The sequence below is a fragment of the Ptychodera flava genome, chromosome 14 (genome assembly GCF_041260155.1).
Source record: "Ptychodera flava strain L36383 chromosome 14, AS_Pfla_20210202, whole genome shotgun sequence".
In the NCBI taxonomy this organism is placed as follows: domain Eukaryota; kingdom Metazoa; phylum Hemichordata; class Enteropneusta; family Ptychoderidae; genus Ptychodera; species Ptychodera flava.
In genome coordinates this window covers 8,111,384-8,138,658 of record NC_091941.1, presented here as the reverse complement: position 1 = coordinate 8,138,658, position 27,275 = coordinate 8,111,384, and the positions used below count along the sequence as shown (strand labels likewise).

Sequence of the window (27,275 nt, the reverse complement as noted above, 5' to 3'; positions counted from 1 at the left end):
TCGGCGCGATGAAGCGTCGACGCGAGTTTGCACAGGCAAAGCGGATGACGCAGCTCTCATTAGCATATATCAGGTCGTGTGGTTGGCTTCGATTTCTTCTCTGAACTCGCGTTCATGATTCCTTTACATCTAACACTGTCCGTAATTCTGCGATGGTCGACTGTATCATTGGTTGTATTATCGAAAGGTTGCATTCATGATTCCTTTACATCTAACACTGTCCGTAATTCTGCGATGGTCGACTGTATCATTGGTTGTATTATCGAAAGGTTTGCATCCTGACTATGAAAGACAAAATTACATTGGTCAATGATCGGCATCATCAACATGCATGTCATGGCTATATACGAACGAATATTGTTTGCTTCAACAAGCCGTCTGCAACGTTGTTATTTGCGGCATTCATCACCAAACTCCAAAAACAGTGCGGGCCTTCGCATCGTTACGCTCCACCAAGGGATAGCCATCGGGCAGAGCATGGCTCCTTCAGACTTTGAAAGTCGACGTTCTTTCTCGAGTATTTTATTTCGATCCCGTACTAGCCGTTCTTTCAACTTCCGAGTAGCGAAAAAAGTTGAATATTAATGACGGTTTTTCGGTACTGCATTACTTTGCGGACGGCATCATTTGTGGCCAATGCAGTCGACGTCGAACGCCGCCTTCATTTTTTCGTCCCGTCATGACGAACCGTCTGATCCCAAACAGATAGATAACTTTGTCAAACAGCCACATTTCAGAGCACGTGTTCACTGCATGTGATCACCAGCGATTCAAATCGTCTGACCATACCATTATTTTACGGGAGCCCGCATGAACAACCGTAGTGCTTGTCAACGATGACGTTTAAAACTGACGAGATGACATTTTTTGCAAATTACTAAAGCTTTCTGTGGCTCTCGTTCATCACGACAGACAACGCTTGACGTCTAAAACTCCTAAAACTGACCAACCGAAACCGTCACCAGTCCTGCGAAATACCTTTTGGAATCGACTACAACCTTTGCTAGCGTCTCCCCCATAAATAATCGTACAGTCCGGTGATTTACGTCATCAGTGTATTTACATGATCCAAACATTGGCTTCAGATTCGGATTCAGAGAAAAAAAGTCTGAATAAAAGACATCAAGAGTAATTTTGGTGACTAAAATTGAATTATTTTGAGATAATAAGGACTGTGCATCAAGAGACCATATGGTACTACATTTATGCCCAGTTACAAAACGATCGCTTCACAGATGCCACAGAAATCGTTGATGACAGGTGCACGGACGGAAGGACGCCGGGACGGACATGACCTAACCCATTAAGTCCCCGCTTGCGGGGACATTTAAAAAAGATTTTACTGTGTAGACTTTCCGGTTGTACTGTGAGACATATTAAATCCTTCAACTCAAAGACGTTTTCATGTTCGTATATGTGAATTCTGAACCTGAATGAGTCTTGTTTGTGTCTATCCTTTGTAATGCATGATAGATCTAACTTGGTCATGCAGACTGTTGTACCTCTTGGAACAGGAATGGTATCACCAATACAGTGACCACTGTTGTTATGCAAGAATTCCACAAATAACCAAGCAATGAGACAGAACCGCAGCTACCTTGTTATCTTGCATATTCCCAAAAAAGCACATTGAATTCAAAATCTGGCATTATTAAATCTTCAATCTTTAGTGCAAAAATACTCCCAACTTAATAATTTGAATTGAGACACAAGGAGGACCTCAAATGTAATTGAGATCATCCAAAATTTATTTATGTCCGATGCTTGAATGCAGTCTTTTACAATGGCACGGAAATTTCGCATTCTGAGATTTGCCGTACTAATCGCACTCTCTTTCATTGGAAAGAAATTACATGACTTTTTGTTAAAAATTTGGCAGAACACTCTCAAATGACACATTTTGCCATTTCCTAAAATCACTGACAAAATCCAAACAAAAGACCATGATGATGCTTGTGTATGATACACATGTAGTTGTTACTCAGATTCTACTGTATCAGTCTATTACCCAATGTTCAAAGTCCAACACCAGAATACCCAACTCCCTAAAATATTTTTACTGAGTAAAACATAATCTAGAAATGGTGAAATAATCCACTTTGCAACAGCCATCAGTTTTCATAGATGTGGCAATACGGCTGCCTTTACGCTCAGTGCTTTACGCAAATCCTGTGACCTGTTTTCATCATTCGTGAAAATCACAGTAACACACCAACTAATATGGAGTTATCTTCCATGCACACATCTTGAAGAATATACTGGAGACCAAAGTCCACATAACATTACAGTTTGGTGATCAATCTGTCTGCTACCTTTTTGAAGAGTTCCACTGTAATCCCATCAACCGTGCACTTCCAAGGAATAGCAAGCCTGGAATGTAGAATGTTTTGAAAACGTGTAAGTAAGGAATAAACTTGAAAATATAAATGGTATAAATGCATCATGAATGTTAACCATTCCATGCATTTTCCATCTCCATAGCTTTTCTGGGGAAAAAGAAACTTCAAGTCTATTTACAGTTGTCTTTGCTTGTAGCAATAAATCATTATGGTCCGGCCCAAACCTATTTTTGCCAATTGTAAGCGTGGACCTGTATATAAGGAAATGGGGATGAACACGTGTAATGCTATGGAAAACATGTCTCAAAAATCCTAGATTGAACACTGTAAAGCAGTTTGACATACCATAATCAAGACAAAGGAAGAAAGATTAAATGGTTTCTATTGATTGTATGACGTGATATGCTGGATTGCAAGGCCCACACTTTATTTATTATCAGATTTTCAAACAGGAAATTTAAATTTCAATGAAGAATAAAGATTGACGATGTGTTAACGGGTACTTCACATAGCCACTAATGTGAGAATCACGGATTGAGGTCAACTATGAAAATATTTGATGTACATCTTGCGCTACCTCAAAACAGCAGTTGTGACGAGAATGAGACACTGCCCAATACTGTTCAGTACATTTGTATTAATTGAATCTTATTTTGTTTTGGAAGCATTACCTGGAAAGCCAAATGTATCAGCAGCAATTATGTCTATGTCGTTCATTTCCCAACTTTTGATGAGCAGTGTCCAAAGTCTATTTTAGCAGAAAAGACTGGAACCAGAAGATACCCAGAAAACAATACAAGATGGGCATTATATTTTGGGAGAAGAGGAATTCTTGCAAGTTAAACATTAAACATCTTGTTTATGCAGACAGATAAATTACGCCAATGCAATCCAATCAAAAGTGGAAGTCTGACTTTTTTTTTTCAGGAAGTTGACAAACTTTATTTGAAGCTTTTGCTTTTGTCATTTGTTGGTGTAAAATTTCCTGAAAAAATGTACATGTAATGTCACTGAACAATGCGCCATGTAAAAACTAGCTTGAGGTGTGCAGCCATTTTGCTTTCAGTAACTTTCAATACAACAACCATGTTTCTGTAGGTTTCCCTATGTTACTTACATAAAATATGTCACTTCATTATTGGGATTTCTCCATATTTTATACTGCCGTTACTCCTTAACCCTTTCACCACCATGGTTTGACCCAAACCCATTGTTATAAATGGTGATTGTGGACCTGTTTACAGGGCAATGGGGTGAACAGGTTAAAGTAGCAATGCAGATTTACGGTAAATACAAATTAAATTTACTGCTCCTAACGATAGTTGTCAGGTTTTAAAATTTGAAATTATGTTATAATTTTGGATTAAATATTTTATGTGAGTTTTAAATTTGACCTTCACATTACTGATACTTAATTTTCAGAAGCAGACATCAATGTGCCATTGTAGTCGCAATCTCTACTGTACATCAAGAAATGTTTAATCTGAAATTTTGTAATATTAGAGAACACTTTCTGACAGAAGGCTACAGCATTGTCAACTCAAAGCACCATTACCGGCACAGTTAGCAGGTCCATGGCTACAAGTACTGAAACAGAACTCACTACAATGCTACACACTTTACTAGACCATAGACAGTCTATGACCACACAAAGCTCTTTAAACTCGCTAGCAAAGAATAATAGCCATCATATAAAGGCCTTTCACTGCAACTGGTCTCCATGAATGCTTATCGATTGTCTGACCTTCAGAGTGACCGCTTTTGTGGAACAGAAACACCCAAAGGCTTGTATTACACATTACTCATTACAGACAGTCAGTGCTTGCTCAGTCTCTGAACTCTTTGGAGACTGGTGGATTGGGCTGTCTGGAGTCAATACTCAGACATGCCTGAACAATTGTCATTCAAACTTTGCATCAAGACTAAGGCTTCGATATTAACTCATGGGGCCTTTGAGAATTTTATGATGCTGGGGCTGGCTTGAACCAACTTCAAATTGACTTCAAATTAGATATTTTCAGATGTCACGGACTATGTCATCAACAAATTGTTCACTACAGCTTGATTGACTGTCAATGATAAGTGACAGTCAGTTGGTATCCACCAATGTTTCAGATATTTGGATCTTCATCTTGCAAACCCTGAGCTGGTCATTGATATTCAATGAGTGTTTTCCTAGAGAATGGAATACAGATTTCCAAGTGTAAAATTGGAGATTTGTCTCTTATTTGTATTTATTTCTGTATTTTTGATCAAATCATATCAATTAATTTAATTTTTCCATGTGCTTTCAAATTTGGTATTTATAGTATTTAGGATAGTTCGTAGCAATGACACATTCAGATTTGCTCAAATGAGTACAAATTTTTTAAATCCAAATTTTCTGGGAATTTTTTTCTTTCTGAAACCACTTGATGGATTCCCTTCAAGTTTGGTTCATGGGCGTCATTAAATTACTTAATTCAGACTTATTCAAATTATGATGCAATTTTACATTGAGTGTATACACACCTGTGGCCAATTTCCTTACTAGTCTGAATATTTTTAATACTGTCTGTGATCTAGTAAATTTACTGTAAAGGGATAATTACCATATTTGTTTTCTGTGAAAATCACGGCATAACGATATTGGCTATATGTGGACTACTTGCATATGAACTTGCATTGTCGACTATGTTATCACTGGGCCGCCAGGTAACAAACAAAGGTCCTATATAATGAGCAATGAGTGACAGTTCTCATGAAGCAAACGTTTGCTTGTTCTTTTTGACCTAGATCTGTAAGTTGTCAAAAGTGTTGTAAAATACATCATGGAAGTATTATTTGCAAAGTTCACCATGGACACTTCAAATAAAGAACAACAATCACATAAAATGCATGCACCTCAATTGTGACATTTCCAACTGTGATAAACCACAAAAGTCTGTAAAGTTCTCAATAATTTAACATCTGTGACAAATTAAGATGTAAAGAGGCAGTCCTCACATGCCTGTATTTATGGTTATCCTTTTAAAGTTGTGCACAGTTAGGCAATTTGCTCAGAGATTAAAGCTGATAAAAAATCTACACCCCTTTAAGGAAAAGAACATGTTAGCAAGTGTGTATAGCCACCTGTTTTTTAATGACTTTAGCATTCAAGAGTCCATGAAAAAAACAGTAGTAGTCTAGTTGCTGGGTAGTTGATTAATGTAGAAATACGCAGTGGCGACAATGAAATCACCAACTGTGAGACATTTGATGCCTACTTTTGCAGTGATTTGGAAATGCAAATGCTTGCTATTGTAATAATCCAGTACTGGTAGCTTTTGTACCACGCATTTCCTGTTGTGTCCAAAGTAGAACTTACTATAAAGTCTCTGGCTGAACCTCTTCCAAAATGCCATTTTTCTTCAGTCTATGCAGATAGACAAACAAGTATGGCATTTCTGTTTGGCTTTATGTAGAATATTTTAGCAGCCCCATATTCTGAGGCAATTGATTTTCACATGGCACACAATAAAAGGTAACTGATTACAGGGAAAGCATGTGCGTATATAGGTTCTTTTTGCATTTGGGAACTGTTGGGACCAGATAGGTATTAAAATGTAGTTAAATGTCCCTCAGCCTTTGATCTCTCTCTTCATTCTCAAATGCACCACATGATTCAATCCATACACAAGAAATTGCTGAGTCTTGGGTAAAAGTAAAGTTCACAGATTTGGTGATTTTGCAGAGTTGTGAGTCACATAAAGTGTATGTGACTCAAAAATGGCTACCAGGACATCCATTGTTCCAAAAGACTAGTACCGCTGTAGGGACAATTTTCTATTACAAAAATTTGCTTTCTATATACCTTGATTGAGAACAGTGAGGGCCTTGAAAGGAAGCTTGTCATTACAGGAATGTAAGAACTAGGCATCCATGTCACATCAAAAGATCTTTGAAATCCTTTGTGAACACAAGTCTAGAGCTCTGATGTTTTTTAATAATAAAATAGTGAAACTGCCAAGATAAAATGGGCCAACTTTGACCTAGATTTTTCTACCTGTTGAAAACCAAATTTGAATATTAGATTGACTGGGTAAGAGTATCTGGGAATATTTCACTTTGTGTACAAAAGTATGATTAAAGGGACAAAGTCAGCCATTTTTCATGAATTTTGTTTGATACGATACACTACATATTTTGTTTGACTTGTTGAAAGATACTGATTGAATAGGTGACCATGCATATATTTGACCCCAGTTTTAGACACGATACATAAAACCATCGCGAAAATGAATTAATGGTCATGACTATTAATTCATTTTTGCAATGGTTTCATTTAATTTGTGTAAAACCGGGATCAAATATATGCATGGTCACCCATTTATTCAGTATCTTTCAACATGTCAAACAATATAAGTAGTATCTTGCATCAAACAAAATTCATGAAAAGTGGCTGACTTTGTCCCTTTAATCCTCGGTGTATCCTAGTGGTTTCCTGTCCCTACAAAAGAAATGGGGTGTGTGTGTGTGTGTGTCTGTGTCTGTGTCTGTGGGAGGGGTTGAAATAACAGCGACAGTATCTGTTCCAAATTCAGCTCACTGTAAAAACAGCGTACATGTACATGATAAGTTCACAGCAAAGGGGAGCCAATCAAGTTTTACTTTGGTACTGTTTATTATGGGAAGGTAAAATGATTTCTCAGACATGTAATTATTTCTTAAACTCAGGTGACGGCATTGGAATCAATAAACAACTCATGACACTCCCCTGGAAAGTAAGATATGACAGCATGGTGCCAGAATATGCTGTCTGGGAAACTGTCCTACATACTGTACAAATGCAGTGTATTGTTGAATGAAACTGAATATACAATTCCTCTCATGACAAACTTAAAAGGTTTGTTCACTGGAACATTTGTATGGCTCAATTGAATGGAAAAGTTTGTTCTCTGTTGGTATATTAGCCTATTAATTGTATAAGTCTCTTTGAAGAGAGTATTTTTACAAGTTAATGAGTAAGTGAGTCTCATTTGAGTGTAAAACAAATGTAGCTCACAGCCCTGGCAACCAAACATTTCCTCTGTAAAACAGCATGACTTCACAGCTCTAGACAGACAAAAACATTATGATTTCACTGACTTAGGGACCGTTCAGTTTTTACGGCCGGGGGGGGGGGGGGGGGGGGGGGGCGGCAAAATCCAGGGGGGGGGGGGGGGGGGGTCATCGTAATTTTGGAATCCGCAAAGGGGGGGTCATCGCTTTTTCACTGGTAGGAAAGGGGGGGTCACCACATTTTCAAAAACAAATATACCAACAATAAAGTTCACTTTATGCCATGGCCATGATCGACCCTCTTTACCGGTGGGCCGCCTTCGGCGGCCCAATACAATTAATATACATTATGTATTACCCGTGACCCTCTTAACAGGCAGACGCCTTTGGCGGCCCACTCCAATTAGGTTTACTTCATGCCATGGCCATGATCGACCCTCTTTACCGGCGGGCCGCCTGCGGCAGCCCACTACAATAAATTAACCTTATGTAATACCCCACGGCAATCTTACCATAAAATTCCCAATTGAAGCCGCGGCTTGTATTAGAAACATTTTTGAGGGACCCCTGGGATCACGCACTGAATAATGGTAATGGCCGCGCGCCTAAGCTTCAGCGGCCCTGTCCGGTAAAGTCTACTTTATGCAATAGCCTCTTTACCGGCGGGCCACCTTTGGTGGCCCACTAGAATAAAGTTGACTTTACGTAATGGCCCATGACCCTCTTAACCGGAGGGCTGCCTTTGGCGAACCACTCCAATAAAGTTTACTTTATACAATGTCCATGGACATGAGTTGTCTATGGAAATGAAGTTAAAAATTGCCTTACAGTCGTCCTAATTAACAGACGTTTCAATGGATGTGGCTGAGAAGTTTGTGCACTGGCATCTCTGCTACACGAATAAAGTGCGCCGCGTACCGGAGTTCAAATCCAAACCATACGGGTAAATTTGACATATGGGTTTTGGTTATTTTTCAGGGGGGGGGGGGTCATCAATTTTTTTTGTCTGACAAAGGGGGGGGGGTCATCTTTTTTTCACAAAAAATGCAGGGGGGGTCTATATTTTTTTGAACACCGGCGACAAGATTTTGCCGGCCCCCCCCGGCCGTAAAAACTGAACGCTGACTTAATTGACCTGATAGTGACAGCTTGTGTCGCAGCTGGCAATGTATGTCACAGCAATCTTTGGAGTTTCAAGGTTTTTACACAGTTTATGAATGACTCAAACCTGAAGGGTTCATACAGAGCTATTGTGTGGCATACTGATGGCACGATTCATTTCACACTTTGAAATAGAAGCAATCAAGCAGAGAAATGTACAACTTAACAAATTTGATGACATCATTAAATGCATATGTGTATTTATATTTTCTATACTGTACAATAATCATTATAGCACAACTGTACATCATGTTGACATATACATTGATTTTTGCAATACCTGAAAACATTAACTTCTTGCTGTCAATAACATGAAAATGAATAAGAGCTACTGTCTATGGTTAGCCACAAGGTTTAATATATTGATCACACTGATAATGGGACACGATCACGTATTAAAAGCTTACAAATTTTGCCTTGGTGCAATATATGTCAATAAAAATTATACATAAATTACCTTAATTGCTGGCAGTAGGAAAATTGTGCATGGAGAAATCAATGAACAAAAATTGAAGTGTGAAATTTATCACTGCTAGTAACTTTCATGAAGGCCATACCTGTGGCGAATGCTGTTCTTGCCAGTTTCCCTGTCTTGGCATTTTTACCAGTATACATCACATAGGCTGCGATACCATACAAACAAAATCCACCAACCAGACGACATTCAAGACAGTCATCCTTTGAGGTTTGTGAAGACACCTCATTTGGTTTGTCTGCCACCGTGCCTGCATCTATACCAGGTGTTGCAGCCATTACTGAAACAAAAGTTATAGATTTCAAAAAAGACTTTATATTGGGAATGCATGATCCAAAACCATGAGTTAAAACAACAACTGATGCATTATCAGTAAATTTGAAATATCTTTTTGAATATCTTTTCAACACCTCCAAAGAACAAAACAACAGCATCAAAATAAAAGAAGAGACACAGGGAGAAAAATAAATAATATATATGTCAGATTGTGTATATATATAAAAATAAATAACATATACACTGTATATATGTGTGTATATATATATATATATATATATATATATATATATATATATATATATATATATATATATATATATATCATACAAATGTATATTATATAATATATATACATTTATATGAAATAAAAATATATCTGTATATGTTTTTTTCAAATGAGAATTAAATAACTGTGTTTTGTTTTTTCATTCTTTCTTGTTTTAAATTAAAACCTGTATACACATGATATGAATTTTCTTAATTCACATAATGTTAATTTGTCAGTGCTAGAACAAATTTTTACAAGGCCCTCTTTGTCCCTGAATGTGTTATTGCCATGTTTATCTTACATAGGAAATCATTGCTGATATCTGAGTACCTTTTGCAGTGGAGTAGGACATATACCTCATCTTCTACTTGATTGCCTTTACGAATTGGACATTCTGTATCTATGACATTGATATTCTCATATCTTACTGTTTTATTTGTAATATGTGTGCACTGATACATAATTTACACAAGGCTGCTCTATGATGTTTGTGTTTTTTATTATATAAGGATACTTTTCAAAAGAGAAATCCTTTAACTTTCTGTAGGTGCGCAGTTTACTTCTATGGTTCCCATCACTATCAAATATATGTTTTCAAATAAATATTTCACTTTCTCCTTGAAAACTCTAATAGATTGTTGTTTATTTTCCCTTCTAACATCATTGAAGTCAAAACTTTATAAACGACAATGCTTGTTTAACCCAGTAACCCAATTATTATCTTTACGTTATTTAATTGACTTCCTAGATTATATCTGATATCTGTGTACTACTTGAAACGATTGAGAGTGCCTACCAAATTCTATTAGACACTGTATTGGAAGCTTTGCTATTAACTTTACAAATTTGTATACAGAATTTAATGTGCAGTTTTCCATTGGTGTTGTAAGATGGCTTTAACATTTGTGCACAATTGTATGCAGTCAAATTTCCGAGCAATATAAGAAGATGAATTTTATCATGTATTAGATATCTGAAGGTGGAACTTGATTGGGATATTTGATTCAGCATACAGACACTTTCTCAATTTAACCCTTTTCCTGCCAGACAGTAATAACTGTATCACTTCCCCATCAGCCAAGTCAGTAAAAAGCGGTATTGAGCCAAAACATGACGTATTTCCACCCACTTGGCTTGGTATGTTATAGCATCTTTTGTCCAAAAAAAATCAACTTTACAGTATTATGTTTTCAACAGCCTTCAAATGTACAGTATTACCGTACTATGTTAAAATACATCATTGGAATACGTTTTGTTTCATTAATTGTAACCATCTTGACCTGGTGGTGAAATATGGACTTGGCAGGAAAAGGGTTAAACATGCTTTCATAGCTCTTACTTTAAGGTCAATTTGTGCCCTGTTTAGTTTTCCTGTAACATTTAATTTCATTCCAAGGTAACTATAAATGTGGATATTAATTGTAAATGTTGGCAAGGTTTGTTGTGCTAATTGTCATTATAGTTAAACATCGAGTTTCTGAGGGTGATTTAATATGTGCAGCTTATCTGAACTGTTAATGCAATTTTTGCAGTTGCAATTACAAATGTGGTAACAAAGTATAAAACAATATTGCCAGTGCTGTAAGCATGATTTGAGGACAATTTATCAAGAATTACAGACAAATAGTTATTTTTGCGTATGATAGTTACATTGTATATCATCAGAAAGAAGTCCTATTGTCCAGTTAAATGTACCATTCATTTTGCTATTTACGGCAAGTTTGCAGGTAAAAAAACTGATTTAATAAGTTTTTTTAATATTTCTTGTTTTTCTATGAGCAAAAGTGTTTAACCCTTTGAGTGCTGTCATTTTTCCCTCCAAAATTTAAGGGTAACATGTTCCCAATTTTTATGAATTTTCTTAAATTTTTTATACTTTTTGACCAAACTAACACCATATTTCATTGGTTACAGTTTTTTAACGAACTTTTTGCAAAAATCTGAAAAAACTTCAATGGGGTATATTTATAGACGCGACAAAAATTGACAAAAAGACACACTAATGGATGGAGAGAAGTCATAAATAGTTTGTGAATTGTTGAAAAAAACGAAAATGTTCAGGCAAGGAAAATGAAGGGGATTCCTGTATGTACTAAAGGTAAGTGTTTACATTATCAGACCATGTAAAGTGTTAATTGTTGTAAATGCTTTTGCTTTCTTAATCTGAGACTGAAAACATTGATGGCACTTTCCTTTCACTCAGTTCTAAACATTAATGATCCCTGTGTATTGCTGTACTTAAACATTTTAAGATAGCAAGCTTATGAAATAGTTGCCGTGCAAACAATAGAGTCCCTATATGATATGACCTGCTGTCAAGATCAGAAATTTATAAGTGTAATATATGAGCATATTTCAGTCGCCAGTAGAAGTTATTTCAAAACTGTATGCACACATGTCAAAAATTATCCCATTTGTGATTGCACTAAAATTATGAGTGAACCTCTGTCTTGGCAAGGATAAACAGTGATAAAATAAACTATCGGCTCCATATTATAACTCAAAACAAAATATTGAAAATAGGATATTTTTAATGAAACAAGGATTATAGATTCTGATATAAACAGTGCATTCCCTGCTAGCCAACTGATGACTAAAGTATACATGCTCTGATCTCTTATCTTGCCAATAATATTGCAAGTCTGTTAGTTTGTGACAAATATCTTGAAAAAATATTCTGGAGAAATTCTGGTGAGTATGGCAACAAGATGAATAAAATGCAAGCTGTGCATGAAACAGTCAGAAACCAAGTGACTCTCATAATTTGAGTGGAAGCAAGAATGGATCCCTTCATTAATGTCAAACTATTAAAAGTTGATATATCTTCTTGAATGTTTATTGTCACATTTATTGTTTATTGTTTATTGACATGCGGTATTCATGTACATGTGAATGAAATTGATTTGACTGATTTTGTACTTTTCATTATCAGATCATGAAATCCACTAGAAGCCTGTCTTAATGACAGGCTTCTTCAACAAAAGTCCTCACCTGAATGCAGCCTTTATAACGCCTGAGACAGGTCAAGGCCACCGGTGACCTTTAAATGTGCCCTACTTTATAACATGTCATTGAGTTACTTTAGACCTGGTAAACAGGTAACCAACATGTTTAAACATAGGCTTGGACACGGTCCCTCCACATTGAGGGACCGTGACTTGGATTAACAGTGTCTAGATTAGTTTTCTATGATTTATACAAAGACTGACAGGAAAAGATATATCCTGCCATTTTGTATGGTTATGACAGGTATTGAAACTGTCACCAGTATACAGACTTCAAGAATGTTAAATGAAAACAATATTTATTTGAAATAATGAAACTGTTGGTTGGTGGGGGTCAGGTATACAAGCTTTTATGTCAATAAATCAATTTATGAACCATGATTGTACATAGTCACGACTTTGTCTGGGGTACAGTGTATAATAACTCAATCATGAACAAAAATGTCCAGGTTTGTCAGCAACAATGGCATATCAGCTGATTTTTATGCTCATTGAACTGAATACAGTACGTGGTAAAACTTATATCGATGAAAAGACTGTTGTATAATGAGGTCAGCATTCTACAGAAGATATGAACTATACAGTACAAATCATTTTCCCACACTTTCTGAGGGAAATCTGACCAGGTTACATCACATCTGAATTATTGCAGGATATTTGGTATGAGTTAAATATAACTTGTAAATCATAAGTCATTTTTCAATATTACAAAATTTTGCATACTTCGTATATTGTTTTTGGTTACAAGGCTAAGGAAGAATTAAATTGTTCCTTGAAATTGCCACTTCTAACTTAGTCAATCTGAAATTCTTTTGAAAAAGCACAAATGTTAGACACTACCTTGAGAACTTAAAAAAGAAAAGGTTGCAATTTTACTTTAACGGCAGTTTGGTTTGCATATTTTTAAAGCTTTTTTGTTTTCTTCTTGGTGCATGTGGAAAAGCTCAGAATTTGTTTGGTCAACACTGCCTATATATGTAAATGTTTCTATTACTGTGCACAGACTTCATCAGTAACAATGTGCTTGTTTGTAAAAAATACACAAAAAACATGACAAAAATTTTGCATGCTGCCTCTATAGCCTTGCCAAACAATCTAAGGATGAACACTTTTTTATCTCCTGCCTTACTGCAAATACAGATTAAAAATTCTTTCCTCTTTAAAACCTTTGTAACCCATTTCCCCTTGCAACTCATTTTTCAAATGTCAACCTATCCCTGTGAAGTCTGTGGGACTTGTGCCATAAGTAGTGAGGTAAATTAAAGTTTAAGGATTAAAGCCAGTAATCCCAGATAGGAAAGCTCAGACACACAGGTTTAATACAGTCCTTGGAATACAAGTTGAATCAGCCTTGCTACAACTGAAGCATCAGAACTCTAAACTTTAAACAATAACAATTCAACTTGATTGCAGAAAATTTCAATATCAAAATCCCTTTCATTGTTCATCATTGCTATTACTTTGACGAAGGTCAACAACTGCAGTGATTTTTGCATCTTTTATCAACATTACTGGTAGTTCATTGTTCAGCCACCTACAGCAAGATACAAGACCCAATGTACAAATTGCATTTGTCATTGTCATTAAATGGCATTGTTTTGACAACAAATAAATACAAAACACAAATACATGTATTTGTAGAACATGTTTTGCTACCCATACTTCATTAAAATATCATATTTGCAAAACAATATTCACCTTTTGTCACCAGGAAGTTCAAGACAAGATGAAATATTTGCATAACAATATACACCTTTTGTCACCAGAAAGTTCAAGAGAAGATGAAATATCAAAACAAATTTTCCAAAGTGTAACCATACAGGTGTTTTACTGCTCGCTGTTTACTGCATGCTTTACAACATTAAATGATGTAAAAGTGGGCAAGAAAATGAATGGTGTTTCACTTCATTACTAAAAAGTAATTTTACATAGAAAATATTCTTTGCCATGTTCCCAAGAATGACTGTTTCAGTGGGCATTCCAATGCATAAATGCACCCTGTCAACCTATTTTGTTTGCAAATTTGCATAGAAACGGCCATTTTTGAATGGGCCAGTAATTTAGTATTTTTCTTGTTTAAACATGCTCACTGTTCCAGTCATTAGATAATAATACTTTTATACACATTTTTCAAAAAATCTATTTACACAGACTAATTTAAATTTGAAATGAAATCAAGAAAATAGTGTGAAAAGTTGCAGCTTTCAGGCCTTTGATCACAATTTGTGAGAAAATATCAATAACATAATCAAAATCGTAGACTCTGATAAATTCAGATGTTCTATACAGAATTAAAGAAATAAATAAATGATAAATACCAATTAATAGGTAGCAAATCATGGAACAGTCCAATAAGCGATACAAGATTGGAAAAGTTTGCATTCAAAATGGTCAAGCGATCTACACTTGATTCTTCAGAAAATCCTTGTGTCTCAGTCTGTGATATGAATACTTTCTAATGATCTAGTCCTACCAGCAATCCTAAATTTAGAGATCTACATTTTTGACATTATATGTCACAGCAGTTGACAAAAATTTGCAAGTGTGATATTACAAAATGAAGATGAAGTCATCGTTTCCTAACAATGCCATGCATTTGATTATGAGTTTATGCTGTTCGATTTGTTGAGGGCAGACATCCAAGCATCTATCCACTTGCATTAGCAACTGCTTCCCTATCTATTGTGGCTCCCTCCTAGTTCCTTCAGTGTTACCGATCTAGAACCTCTGTGAAGCTAATGTTTCCATCCGCAGGGGCAAACCTCTGTGAAGCTAATGTTTCCATCCGCAGGGGCAAACCTTTTCATCAAATGGGCAATATCTAAAAGCCACACAATATCTTTTCTGAGATTAAAAGTCTCTACAATCCAAGGTCACTGTGAATTTTCTCACACTGTCAAAAAAATTGCCTTCGGCACCAGTGACTAAGCTGTGCCTTTTGGCAAAAAGCTCTGCACAAGACTGAAAACAGTCAGAAAATAGTAAACAAAATCCTGAATATGTATAACGTTTCAAGGACACTTTCCACATCTCTTATGCATAGTGTCTGGATATTGCGCTGGATAATGAGTAATTTCTTCATGGCATACTATATGCTACATTTGCCGACAATAGACTTCACTATGCCTGCAGACATAATGATTTCTGAATCATTATATATTACTGGCAGTATACATTTTACAAGAGCACTTAATTAGATGATGAACTACCACAGTGTGAAGTATTTTCTATCGCTATCTGTCTACAATATGCCTACAGCTTTTAATCCTGTAATAATGAAATACTTTTTCCCTCAGGCTGTTCAGCAAAGTATTAACATATCACATAATGATCATCCCCTCATTACGTCTGTATTAATAATGTTACATCATTATCAATATGGAGTTCAGCATTAACAGTTTGCCATTTGTTTGCACAGGAGGGATTTTAACCTCTAAAGTACAGTGCACAGTTCTAATTGAAATATTTCATCATTTTCAAAATTTCAAGCATTTTGTATATTTTGACTATTTTGACTGAATAAACAATGGTTCTTAACTCATATCACTGTTTTTTTACACCTTCATTTGTATTTCTAACTCCTCCTAACAAATTAATATATTTTTACAAGTCTTTCAGCAATATGTACCTATAAATGTATTAGACAAATATGGGACAATATAAGCACAGTTAGATAACTTCATCAAAAAAATGTCATAGATGTGGACAGCCAGTTGCAGACATCCCAAAAGTCGTTGAACCAGGAATTCGAAACAAAAGAGCTTATGCGCAGCATCTCAGAAGCTGTTATCCAATTGGGTAGCTAAATCTTACTATTATAATTGAATAATACAAATAGACTCCCTAAGTTGGTGTGAATAGTGACAATCGAAAACTGGATATAACGTTCCGAGCACCCAACACATAAGTAGAAAAAAAAGGGGAGTGCAAAATCTCGAGTCAGCAAGATTCACCATAAATATACTAGTATTCAAGTATGTACATTCAGTGGCGTCTGACAGAGATTCAGCGAACTTAGGCTAAACTTATCGACTAATTTAAACTTGTTTGCCATGAGGTAATGATACAAAGGCCTGGCTTACTTTTAAGCTACTATCTATCCTGGCAGATAACTGCATTTCTGTTTGAAATCAGGAGTATAAGTTACAAGTACAGAAAAATAATAGGTGCAAAACCTAAGGTTTGCTTTCCAGAGATGATCAAGTATTTTTGCCGTCTCTAGGATTTCCAACATTATTTATCTTCTCTAAATCAAAAGACGTCCATAGCCATATAGTGTGTTCAGTGATTTGTACTATTGAAGCACTGCTTGGATAATCTATTTGATGAGAATATTTCCTGGCTCAAGCCAAAATGATAAGATTCACAATATATACATTTTGCCATCAAATGAGAATGGTAGTATGTCATTTTGGCAAAGTTTTACAGTAACCTGGTAGGTTTAACAAATTCCATGGAACACATCATAACACATCATATTAAAGCATTCACCGTCTTATGATATTTGTAAAATTATCATTGAAGTCTACAATTCTTTTCTTCACATTGAAATCTTAGTGATTTGAAGGATAACGGCGAATTAAATGCATCATCCTGACTTAAATGATTTTACATGGGAATTTCAATTTAGCAATAACAAAAGTTAAGTATGATTAATGAAAGACCCAAGGGACATGGCGAAGTCACATTGCACGAAAATTAAGGTTGTTTAAATGTGAAATCACTTTCAGACCAATTAATCATTAGGGATGACAGACTTACATGAAATGGACAGATTTTAAAAATACAGGACACATTAAATTCATTGAGATTACAGATTATGAATAGGAAACACTTATTGCAGGTCAAATGGTCAGGATATAATTTGTGTCAATGCAACATTCAACTGCTTCATAGGTTTAGATTGTGCAAAAACAAAGCCCTAATAAAGAAATTGTAAAATCATCTTGATAAGCCAGTATTTCCATGATTTCTGTTGTAAGTATGTACATGATCGTTGAATAATTGTCGAATTATAGTGGGAGAATGAACATATCCTCAAAGTTACCACTGTTGGAATATTTTCCCTGAAATTTGAGTTTATTGTCCAAGTGCATGAATTGTGAGGGAATTTGTTAGTCTTACATCTTATTGAATTACAACCTTATCAAGTTATCCTCTGCATACAAATTGATTTATAGTCACAGATCTTGGTGTTACATTATATAATAGCTTAAGGTGGTTGGAAAGGCTAGAGCGTCAGTTATAAATTTCAACAAAACTATTAAAATATAAAAGTAGTCAACATTCTCTGTGGAATAAAAAAAACTAGACATTTGGGCACAAAGGCATTGCAGAGTTATAGCCTGTTAAAACTTCTGAAAAACTGACCAAATAAGAAGAAGTTAGGGAGTCTTTAGTGTATTAACTATGGTAGAGGGCCCCTAGCTTTTAATAAAATGTTTGAAAAGGGAAAGTCATTATTTGCTGTTTTTCAGGAAAGTTTGACAAGGTGGTGCTGGCATTCAGAGTGAGTGACTGCTATTGTAAATGCATTTTTAGATTCTTTGAGTGTCAAAGAGGTGTCAAAAGTGAGAGTAACCAAAAAAACCTGCTCTATGACTTCAAAAGAGGGGTGCAAATATGGCTTGTTTTCAACATTTTTGACAGAATAACAGTTTTCCTACATAATTGTATAGCAATTTAATCCAACTTTGAAATGAGATATGGACATGGAATTTTTACAGCCTATTAACAAGGTTACAGATAAGATTTGTACGGCACAATTTTGCTGTATTTGAAGTACTTTTTGAAAATCACATTTTGAAATTTGAAAGAATTTTTAATAATTTTTTGATATATAAACCCATGTAAAATCATAAAAACAAATTTTATTTACAAATCCTGCCGTAAAAATCTTACAATAAATAGTGTCAACATATTTATAACTAATTTGGTAATATTAATACTATCCAATTATTATGAAATTCAAATATGTAAAAAAAATATGAAAAATTAAATTTTAATATTTACTGGTGTCATATTTCAAAATCATGGCTGCAAATATATAATTTTTATATTCTTTGGAGAAAATACTAACTAAGGGAGTTATCCTGAAAATTTGAACTAAATATCTTGATTCTAACACTTGAAACTTGACATTAACTCTGAGAAAAGAATTGGTGCAAAAATAGCCTTTCCAACCACCTTAAATTAAAACACAATGATATTGCAGTGTGGAATAATACAAGGGTCACCAGGTTACATGTTTATTACATTGGTAGCATGCAAATTGGAAAGGTCACAGGTCAGCTGCATGGCACCAAATCTAAACCAATTAGGTAGCATATGAAACTGCAAGATTTTGACGTTGAAAACCTAATTCTATATGTCAGTATGGCAGCAACATACAACAATTCTCCTTGAAGGTATGTAGGTCTGGCTTTGAGTTGAGGGATAACTACATGAGCATCTTTATTCATGTCAGTAAAGCATACTTTTCCAAGTGATTAATGGTTTCCAATGGCACTAAATTATGCAATGAAAATTCACTTTTTCTCCGTGATGGCCTTATCTGGAGATTTACCAATACTGTAGCATTGTAATGAGATGAAGAATATATTCATAATGCAAAGGGCAAATCTAATCAAGTCTGCCCATCATATAGCTGTACCAATGGTAGAGTTTAGTGCAATAAAAACTTTTCACCTTCAACCTGTTTCATTTATTTTGTGGTTCAAGAATTGCAACAACAAAATCAACTCATTCAAAGCAAAAGATGTTTGCAAATTGCTGAAACTGATTAAGAACATTTAATATTTTAATATTTCTAAGTAAAATGAGTGTGAACCAATGACATTGTAACTGGAATATATGCATGTCAAGTGAAGCTGAAATATGCACCAGTCTGTCATGAAAAGACCAGAATTCAAAATTCTTGAATATATTTGATGAGTAATATATGAATCATAAACGAGATATGACATATGCATGAATGGTGGAAAAGGTGTGCCTCTGAGGCATGTCTTAGTGATGAATGTGTGTCATCTCAAAAACAGACAGTGCGGCCACGCCCAGTGGCATGATGCAGCGTCTTAGGATGGAAACACTAGTTGAATGATTCATACCCAATAGGTAATATAATTCTTTGTGTCTACCAATTATGACTGTTGCAAGAAGTCAAATTACAGCAACAAAAGAAACATTTTATCAGAAATAGTTGAGAATATTTGAGGCTTCAAAATTGTCAATGGCACCTTGAGGTACATCTTAACGATTTCATAAAGGGAAGTGAACATTTTAATGTGAAAATTGTCATCAAATCAAATTGACTCATTTCCTAATTAAGTGGAACTATAGTCTTAGTTTTGCATCCGTCTATCTTTGATTCAGACAGCTACTAAAAGGTTAATTGAATGCCAGGTATCAACAATATCATATAAAGTGATCTGGTCCATGGTCCCCGTGTCTAGTCATACATGCAATATGAATTACATGCAAAAATGCCAGTTATCTTCTAAACAGTAATGCTTTAAATTCTCTTCTAAATAATTCTAAATTTATATACGGCAATTTTCCCCCTGTGCTGTCAGTCAGTGATAGTAATGCCAATGAATGAAATACAAATCAATTATTCATTTATTTTTTATTTACTATCAAAATTAATAAATTTCCTTTCCCTCCTAATGGACTGTTTTTTCATTTATTTACAACTTTTTAAAAATTACTGTAGCCCCAAACCACTTAACTTACATATATGGATACTGATTCACTCACATGACCGAAATGTCTGTAGTGAAGTGGACATATATAAACCTTGTAAATACCTTGAAACTGAAATAACATAATGCAGTAATCTTGTGAGTCAGATTTTCAAGGGGCTGGCTCTATAACATAATAAGTGAACATTTTTATGATTAGAATAGGGGTTCTTTCGTTGGTTTCATTATTTCATTACCAAGTCAATGCACTTACATTAAAACAGGATTATGAAATCTTTATTGATTGATCTGTTAGAACAATTGATTAATGGTACTGATTTATATGGATATAAAAGAAAAAAATAATGCAGCGACAGGAAACTTAGTCATATGGCAAATTGGAACTGTTTGTTGCATTTCTGTAGATTTAAAAAAAACATTTTTATCAACCTGTCACTGATCAAGAATTTATTGCAACAATTACTGAGTATCAAATCTTGTTATCATTGGGTGAACACTTGTATCAATGGTGTGACCTTTGAGTGTTGAAATTCACCCCTTGAAAAGTCAGTTTTTTTTAATGTAAAATAATGTTCCTTCTAAGACTGGATACAGTTGCCATGGTAGTACTTATTGCGCTGATGAAAAATCACAGCACATGATCACTGCCATTGTTGAATAGGGCCCTCTAAGTTGCTAAGCTTTCATCTTTTTATGCAAGAAATGACTTGTCAATGACAAAACATGGACCAGAAAGTTATTTATATCTGGATTTGAAAATTGTGAAATTCTCCTCTCTCTGAGACAGACAAAAGCAAAGAAAATATTGCCAGCTTTGATAACTTCTATGACCTGATTTTCCAAGATTGTACAGAGATAGCTTTTCAAGAATTGTATTTTCATACTGTTTTTTCTGATGTAATTATCTATGAACTATGTGTATATTAATTATCATCTCGTCTTTCAGAAGTGTGATATCTAATTAACCATTCTGTAGAGTTCAATATGTAACTATAAGGGCCTCTATCATTACTATTATTATTCAAATGATCATTCAAATGATTAGGAAAACAAAGTTCAATTATGTCGACATAGATATATGCGAAATACCACATTAAGGCCTGTAATGGTGACACCGTTCCATCCTTTCTTTGTTCTAAGTATGAAAATGGAAGTACTGTCAAAATGGAGGTATTGAAGTGCTGTACTGGCTTTAATATAGGATATCACCCTGTATTCAGAGTTTAAAGGTGTTATGGAAGCAATAGGTAGCTTGATGGTGATACAGATGTAAGCTTCAGATCAACAGGAATTTCCCTTCTGTATCATATCTGTACAGGAGAGATTTGTTCTTGTCTAGTTTAAGACAAAATTAGACGAATTAAAAGTGTCCAGTTTTGATGTATCAAAAATAATTGCAATCTGACATTAAAACTATAATACATGGCACTGTGAAGATGCATCGTGTGCATGATGTGTGCTTGCTAAGTGTACAATACAAATTAAACATATGAAAGCACAGTACATCATTAATAACAAAATATACTTATCAGCAGGGCTATATAATATCTATAATTCCTCCGTCATGGTAGGACTGCACATGGACTCTCTCAGAGCCCCTTGTTCACTACACTTGTCTTCCTAGCAAGTGTGGCTGTCTCCTAAGATTAGCATAAACCAGCTTTGCCAGCACGCTTAGCTGAGCAGAGCTAGGCTTGGCTCAACTGTTATGGGATTGCTTGCATGGTCTGAGAAGTGTAGCTGTCAAGGGGCTAGAGTCTAGAGTGTGTATTAAAGTTTTTAGACAGTTATGGGCTACACATTTACATGTCTATACTGGAGAAACAAGAAACTTTAATAATAGATCATCATTAGGAGCAAGAGATAACCTTGAATTTTCCTAATTCTTTGGTCTTAATTACCATTTTCTTAATGAATAAATTAGAAATCTAAAATAATTTTTAGAAAATCTGTCTGGTCTTTGCTGTTTGAGTGCTGTTTGAGTAGTACCCTATCATGAATAAGAAAAGCAGGGTTCAAAGTTTGGCACTGGAGAAATAAATTACCTATCATTTACTGATAATTGAAATTCAACATGGCCCAGGCTACCTCAGAGTTAACTCTAGTGAGTCTAGTATTAGAATTCTCACTGTCAACAATAACAGTATATTTTACATGTAGACTGGGTGTTTCAGCATGCTTTGGGGAGTGAAATAAATAACTTTCAATGAACATAGAAAAAACAGAGAAAAAAAAATATCAAAAATTACAGCTGCAGACTCTCTAAAACACATATTGGCTTAGTACGGTGGCCCAAAACTACCTGTTCTCCGCATTCAAAGTCTGCGTCGCAATCAAATGTTTTTCTCTCACATATGTCTCTGCATTCAAAGTCTGCGTCGCAATCAAATGTTTTTCTCTCACATATGTCTCTGCATTCAAAGTCTGCGTCGCAATCAATTGTTTTTCTCTCACATATGTCTCCGCATTCAAAGTCTGCGTCGCAATCAAATGTTTTTCTCTCACATAGCTTATGTCTCCGCATTCAAAGTCTGCGTCGCAATCAATTGTTTTTCTCTCACATATGTCTCCGCATTCAAAGTCTGCGTCGCAATCAAATGTTTTTCTCTCACATATGTCTCCGCATTCAAAGTCTGCGTCGCATTCAATTGTTTTTCTCTCACATATGTCTCCGCATTCAAAGTCTGCGTCGCAATCAAATGTTTTTCTCTCACATAAGCTTATGTCTCCGCATTCAAAGTCTGCGTCGCAATCAAATGTTTTTCTCTCACATATGTCTCCGCATTCAAAGTCTGCGTGGCAATCAAATGTTTTTCTCTCACATATGTCTCCGCATTCCAAGTCTGCGTCGCATTCAATTGTTTTTCTCTCACATATGTCTCCGAGGTATGCCTCAGTGTACGTTATTCCGCGAAGCATAATTTCTATCGAACAGCGCTATTGACAACGACGAACATTGTATCAAGTTATTTTCAATAGATTATCGATCGAAAATTTGTTTGGACGGGCCGGGCGCTCGTGTGTTGAGGTCACGTCATAAACATTTCCACAATAACCCATATATTGACTTATACACTTAAATATCAACATTGAAGGTATCCGTTGGTTTCCTGTACTGAAATTAAATCGACGACAATTTTTTTAGTTTTGGTGATACTTTTACGTACGTTTCGGCACATTTTGGCGCACCTCGGCGTAGTTTGGCGCCATTGCGAACGGGGGGGGGGGGGGAGACTACACGCGAGTGAGCGAGACAACAATGTATCAATTTCGGACAAAAGGATATCGATCGATAACGTTCACTGCACGATTACAGTGGAGACTCTACGCCCGTTCGCCTCTGTTCTGTGTTATTCTTGCAGTTTACTGGGATTTTCATAGTTAATATTCGCCAAAATTTGGTATAAATTACAACAACCTGACTGGTATTTGGTCTGTATAATTTAAGAGACGTTAACCGATTAAAATGGGTCAATATTAGACCCTGATTCTGCATATGCAAACGCTGTAAGATCGCCATTTTATTGAGGGCAAGAGCAAAAATTCAGCGATCGGAAAAATAAAATGCAACTAAAACAAGTTTCGTCGAGAAATTCAAAAAACTAAAACGACAGCAATTTTGTATATATATCAAGGAAACACCGTGCCACTTTTCACTATAATTGGTTCAGAATTGAGAAATTTGAACGAGCGATAGTTGTACGGTCTGTTCTGTACATTAAACGCAATTGTTTTCTATGGGAAATCGAGCAGAGTAGACACATCGTAAAATGAAAAATACATCTGAAAAAAACCGTTGGTTTAACTTTTCATTTCGCTGTTATTTTTATAATATTTGGTATGACACATATCATGAAGGGTAACTAAAACTCTATGGTTTTATTTTTTTAGTTTCCCTCTTTTTTTATGAAATGACGAGTTGAAGATCGTTTTGCTGTTGACTGTGTTTTTACTTGATTTTGCATATGTCTCTTATCGCTTACGTATTTTTGGAATTTCCTTGTGAAATTCTTCCCAAAATATTATAATTGTAAGGGCAGCATATACGGGAAATAGGACCTGTTGCTCTTTCATTAATATTTAGATGTGCAGCAAGGAAATACGGCGAAATTTTCAACATGACGCGGGAGGTGAAATTGACTCTCCGAACGCGCACTCCACGTATGTGTGGCAAATTCGGGACGCTATATACCGTACAAAAGGGGCGCCTTTGGGCCGTAGTGCACTACGTATATGCTGCCCTTACAATTATAATATTTTGGGAAGAATTTCACAAGGAAATTCCAAAAATACGTAAGCGATAAGAGACATATGCAAAATCAAGTAAAAACACAGTCAACAGCAAAACGATCTTCAACTCGTCATTTCATAAAAAAAGAGGAGGAAACTAAAAAAAATAAAACCATAGAGTTTTAGTTACCCTTCATGATATGTGTCATACCAAATATTATAAAAAATAACAGCGAAATGAAAAAGTTAAACCAACGGTTTTTTTCAGATGTATTTTTCATTTTACGATGTGTCTACTCTGCTCGATTTCCCATAGAAAACAATTGCGTTTAATGTACAGAAACAGACCGTACAACTATCGCTCGTTCAAATTTCTCAATTCTGAACCAATTATAGTGAAAAGTGGCACGGTGTTTCCTTGATATATATACAAAATTGCTGTCGTTTTAGTTTTTTGAATTTCTCGACGAAACTTGTTTTAGTTGCATTTTATTTTTCCGATCGCTGAATTTTTGCTCTTGCCCTCAATAAAATGGCGATCTTACAGCGTTTGCATATGCAGAATCAGGGTCTAATATTGACCCATTTTAATCGGTTAACGTCTCTTAAATTATACAGACCAAATACCAGTCAGGTTGTTGTAATTTATACCAAATTTTGGCGAATATTAACTATGAAAATCCCAGTAAACTGCAAGAATAACACAGAACAGAGGCGAACGGGCGTAGAGTCTCCACTGTAATCGTGCAGTGAACGTTTTCGATCGATATCCTTTTGTCCGAAATTGATACATTGTTGTCTCGCTCCCTCCCGTGTAGTCTCCCCCCCCCCCCCCCGTTCGCAATGGCACCAAACTACGCCGAGGTGCGCCAAAATGTGCCGAAACGTACGTAAAAGTATCACCAAAACTAAAAAAATTGTCGTCGATTTAATTTCAGTACAGGAAACCAACGGATACCTTCAATGTTGATATTTAAGTGTATAAGTCAATATATGGGTTATTGTGGAAATGTTTATGACGTGACCTCAACACACGAGCGCCCGGCCCGTCCAAACAAATTTTCGATCGATAATCTATTGAAAATAACTTGATACAATGTTCGTCGTTGTCAATAGCGCTGTTCGATAGAAATTATGCTTCGCGGAATAACGTACACTGAGGCATACCTCGGAGACATATGTGAGAGAAAAACAATTGAATGCGACGCAGACTTGGAATGCGGAGACATATGTGAGAGAAAAACATTTGATTGCCACGCAGACTTTGAATGCGGAGACATATGTGAGAGAAAAACAATTGAATGCGACGCAGACTTTGAATGCGGAGACATAAGCTTATGTGAGAGAAAAACATTTGATTGCGACGCAGACTTTGAATGCGGAGACATATGTGAGAGAAAAACAATTGAATGCGACGCAGACTTTGAATGCGGAGACATATGTGAGAGAAAAACATTTGATTGCGACGCAGACTTTGAATGCGGAGACATATGTGAGAGAAAAACATTTGATTGCGACGCAGACTTTGAATGCGGAGACATATGTGAGAGAAAAACAATTGATTGCGACGCAGACTTTGAATGCGGAGACATAAGCGTATGTGAGAGAAAAACATTTGATTGCGACGCAGACTTTGAATGCGGAGACATATGTGAGAGAAAAACAATTGATTGCGACGCAGACTTTGAATGCAGAGACATATGTGAGAGAAAAACATTTGATTGCGACGCAGACTTGAATGCGAGACATATGTGAGAGAAAAACATTTGATTGCGACGCAGACTTTGAATGCGGAGAACAGGTAGTTTTGGGCCACCGTAGCTTAGACTTGGAAATGTATATCGTTAACTACGGCATGGAGCATGGAGGTTACCGTAATATCGCATCGTCATTTATGATATTCGCCGTAGAGGGAGACCTCAGTTAAAATGGATCGACATGGTGAGGCTTTGACTCGAATTCAGTCACAACTCACATACATACGCATATCAACTCATGATGAGTTCTTACACATGCTATGACACCCATACGTCACCACCACAGGCGCTCCTTAGTTGGGTAGTCTGCTAAGTGGATCGATTTTCGGATCGATCTATTGATCCCGTAGTCGATAATGCCCGCCACTGCAACCTAAATACTTAGGTTGCAGTGGCGGGCATATTGACTACGGGATCAATAGATCGATCCGAAAATCGATCTACTTAGCAGACTACCCAACTAAGGAGCGCCTGTGGTCACCACACAGTATGTACATGTATATAAGTATTGTCACCTGCACGATTACATTCAAGTGAAACGTTGAGCTTCAACACAGAGGTCGACGAGTGGACACTCGAGGTTGGCGGCGGTATGTGGTGAATCTTTGACCTAGAATCGTAACCTTTGACCGTTGGGGTGAACAGTCGATAGAGTGCACGCTTTGTGTGAGTGAGGCACAGTTACACACGATCCCTCCACATTGCCTTCATCGAATCACGGTATACTCAATAGTTTATTGTAGCTTTAAGCACCCTATAAATAAGAAAATAAACTTGATAGATGTCAATCGTTTTTTGCAAGAAGTTCTGTGTAAGCTTATTTTTCTTTTCATATTTAATATTACGTAGCCAACAGATACCTCCATAGTCCATACATTGTTTGGAATATTGTTGCCCGGTAAAGGAAAGGCATTTTTATTTGGTTAAAGAGTCCATGAAACGGAGTTTACTAAAAAGATGAAGTAGCAAAACGATCTGTACGGTGCCTGTTCATCTATCAGTCTTTTCATCAAACAATATTTTATATATATATATATATATA

At 35.8% G+C, this 27,275-nt stretch overlaps 1 long non-coding RNA gene across 1 annotated transcript; it reads right to left on the bottom strand.

Moving 5' to 3' along the window:
* Positions 1-1,695: 1,695 nt before the first annotated feature.
* Positions 1,696-26,849, bottom strand: LOC139149188 (uncharacterized). Its single transcript, XR_011556083.1, has 3 exons — positions 26,749-26,849; positions 9,077-9,274; positions 1,696-2,370 (listed from the first exon to the last, which is right to left on the bottom strand). It is a non-coding gene; the product is annotated as an uncharacterized lncRNA (long non-coding RNA).
* Positions 26,850-27,275: the final 426 nt, after the last annotated feature.